General features: G+C 51.2%; 1 long non-coding RNA gene across 1 annotated transcript; it reads left to right on the top strand.

Moving 5' to 3' along the window:
• Positions 1-571: 571 nt before the first annotated feature.
• On the top strand, positions 572-3047 carry LOC309361331. The gene is made up of 3 exons (XR_014164428.1): positions 572-795; positions 1318-1402; positions 2899-3047. It is a non-coding gene; the product is annotated as an uncharacterized lncRNA (long non-coding RNA).
• The last annotated feature ends 208 nt before the right edge of the window (positions 3048-3255 follow it).

The following is a 3255-nucleotide window of genomic DNA, read 5'->3' as shown; positions in this document are numbered from 1 at the left end:
CCCAGGGCAGGTTCCAACAATTTAAATAAAATGTTAGCCAAACCTCATGTCCACAGCTGCATATTCAGTAAGCTTTTGGGTGAACTGCACATCCGGAGTGGGAGGATTACTAGCTGCATATTAATAGGGGGAGGGGGAGCTTGGATTTGGGGTGCGAGCAATTAGTTTTTTGTTTCCCCACTTGAGATGCTTGCTGTGGCTAGGGCCGGGCGATATATTTTCAAATCAGCTTGAAGTCTAGATAGTGAGACTGGTTTCATAATTTCTGACCTGGCAATATATTGCGAATCATGATGTGTGTGTGTGTACTATGCAAAAAACACCATGTGGGGGGAAACTGTGAAGCCAGACAATGCTTCTTTAGATTCCTGCAGCCCCTGTGGACTCTGCCGGTTCAGCTTTCCCCTGCCCTCCTGCAGGGGGCAGCCGAAATCACAATGCGGGGGAAACCGTGAAGCCAGCCAATGCCTCTACATAGCTCCATCTTATTTCAGACATCGTGATATATTGGTGTATTGCAATGTTTAGCTAGTGATATATCACCGTGTTGAAAGCCAGCTATCGCCCAGCCCTCGTTGTGGCCTCAGAGGGCAAGACTTGTCCACCCAGCTGGAGCAAGGAAAGAATGCATACAGGCACACATTCTGTCAGGCTCTCATGCCAGTCCCGCTTGTCATTGGACCTCCAGGAGAAGCAGTTTCTGGATATCGTACCCCAGGATGGTGATGACTCCACTGAGCGGCCAAGGAGATCTGGCTTTTGGTGGACCACCTCTTCAAGAATGCCTGCCACCAGGTGAGCTGAGGGGGACGGTACCATTGAAAGGATGGGTGTGGGCTGGAATCCAGTACCAGTTTTGGGGTGTGCAGGTTCCAAACGTCCCAATTGATTTATATCTTAGCTACCGACTCGCTCTTACAAGCTCCTGCTGTGAGTATAGTGGCACCTTGGTGGAGCGCAGCGGGTGGGACATCCAGCATACGGTCTTCCTTAGAGCGGCTCAGAAGAACCCGAGTGTTCCCAACCATTGTCTGTCTATCCCTAGCAAAGCGGCTCTCTGAGACTCGCCACTAGAAGACGCGGGGAATGATTTCACTCTCCCATTGCCCCAAATCAGGAGAAGGGTAGTAGGAATGCTACTGTGGAAAGCAGGGGGGATACAATTCTCAGCCCTTGTGCCAGCTCTCTTGGTGAGGGGCTTCTCTCCATTGTGGCATTCCTCGACCTCACGTTATGCACCCCAGGGCTGCATTGTTCTTCATGCTATCCAGGATGTACCTCATCCCTTCCGAACGCATGGGTGATACTCTGCTTCAGGAGGACCTCTTCCAGACCCCGGGGACGCAGGACGAGCTGCAGGAGAGAATTGAGTGCCTGGACACCAGCATTCCCGAGACGATCCGTATCCTCTTGGGGGGCATTGTTGGGGAGCAGGGCTGCTTGGTGGTTTTCTTTCGCTCTAGGCTGGAGTGGACCTCACTTTTATATGCCTGGTGGCTTAGGTTCCTAGGCCAGCCCATCCTTAAGGCTCTGGGACACAGCACAATGAAATGCCCACAGTCAAGTCCAGTCATGCATCCAAACAGCTCCACAGCTTTAACCCCCATTTGAAAACTGTTGGAAATTCAAGCCCTTCTCATGATAAGCTGGCAGCAGTCCAGGCACCCGGCTTGATTCCCTGTTGACCTCCCTGGCTGCATTCCCCAGCAGACGCAGGCAAGGTCTCGATCGGCGATTCTTCTCAAACGTGAGAAGAACACACCCCTCTTTCCTGCCTCCCCCAGGCAGGGGAAAGAGATAGACAGAAACGTATTTACATGCTTTTATTTCTGTCTTTGCAGCGTTACAAAAAACAGGACTGCTCTCTTCTAAGAGAGTCTGTGTACTGGTCCAGTAAACGCTTCCGCTGCGCACCCAGCAACAGTTCTCTTTGCAGAGCATTAATTAAGACCAGTGCAGAGATTCTTGTTGCAATACAAGCTTCAAAGTCTCAGCAGCAAAGAAATAACAACACAGGGAAGCCTGTCTTTCCAAAGACAGGTTTATTGCAGAAAGATAACAGAAAGACCTCTGGAGCTTTCAGACATTTTTGCTTCACGCCCCACAGGCAGAGAAAACAAACACTCTTTATATACTGAGCAACTTAACAACTTAACGAGCTTGACTACTTAAAGTCACATGACATTGCTAACTTGCCAGCGTCTTAGGTTTCACACCCTAACATCTTCAAACTCCAGCAGTGTTGTGACTAAAACTTCCGGTACATCCTGTACAGCTCATATTACACTGTGAGGTAATTCCGGTGCTGCGCACTGTGAAATGACTGCCCCTCTGTTCCCACAGCAGTCCCAACATTCCCATCATGTTTACACTTCAAGCTAGGACTTTGCAGCTGCATTGCTTCATTATCGTAACAAAAACATCAGCCTGGCTAGATAGAGCAGAGGTGGGGAATCTTGACAGGCCCACAGGCCCCACATCTAGCATCATACGTGGTGTCAGGTGTGGAGACATGGCTGCAAAGGAGCTTCAAGGGTGCGTTCAATTGTTCTTTGGCAAGCAGGGTTTGTTGACCGCACTTTTGGAGTTGACCACTAGTATTTGTTGTTTGGATTGAAACCATGCCTGCAGAAGGACATTTCCTCAGCAGATCAGCTTTGCAGGCAGCTTCGTCAAGAGGGGAGGTGTGGGATAATTACAGTGGGGTGGCTCAGTTGGTAGAGCGTGACACTCTTAATCTCAGGGCTGTGGGTTCAAGGTCCACCTTGCGCCAAAAAGGGAAACTTGCAAGGTGGGCCCAGATGTATAAGGACCAAGCTTCTTGCTTTGGACCAGCCTGGGAAGGAGGCAGGCTGCAGGTAACAGGACAGAACACTTCCCTTGCCAGGCTGTCAATAGCTGGCAGTGACCACTCGGTGGCCGAAGCTCTGCTCATCTTCCTGGAGGCAGTGCCAGAACCAGTCCTTTGCTATGAACTGTATCAGCGCTGCCTTGAGTGCTCACATGACAGCCACCTCTGTCGCCAGGTCGGCCCCAGAGCCCCATCTCTTCCTGGCTGGTCTGTGGTGTGTACAGAAGCATAGAATCAGGGACTTCCGGTCCAGCGCGACACCGACTCAGGCGGGGATTTCTTCACTGCGGAGAATCCCGAGCTTCTCGGAGGAAAAAGGGGTTCCGCAGGGCGCAGCGGTCCCCTGAAAAGTATCTGGAGGGTGTGCAGATACACTGGTTCCCGTGGGGCCGAAACGTGGACCT

Source organism: Podarcis melisellensis (genome assembly GCF_964234715.1).
Source record: "Podarcis melisellensis genome assembly, chromosome: W".
Classification (NCBI taxonomy): domain Eukaryota; kingdom Metazoa; phylum Chordata; class Lepidosauria; order Squamata; family Lacertidae; genus Podarcis; species Podarcis melisellensis.
Note: the sequence above shows the minus strand (reverse complement) of the source record. Positions and strands in the feature narration are given on the sequence as shown.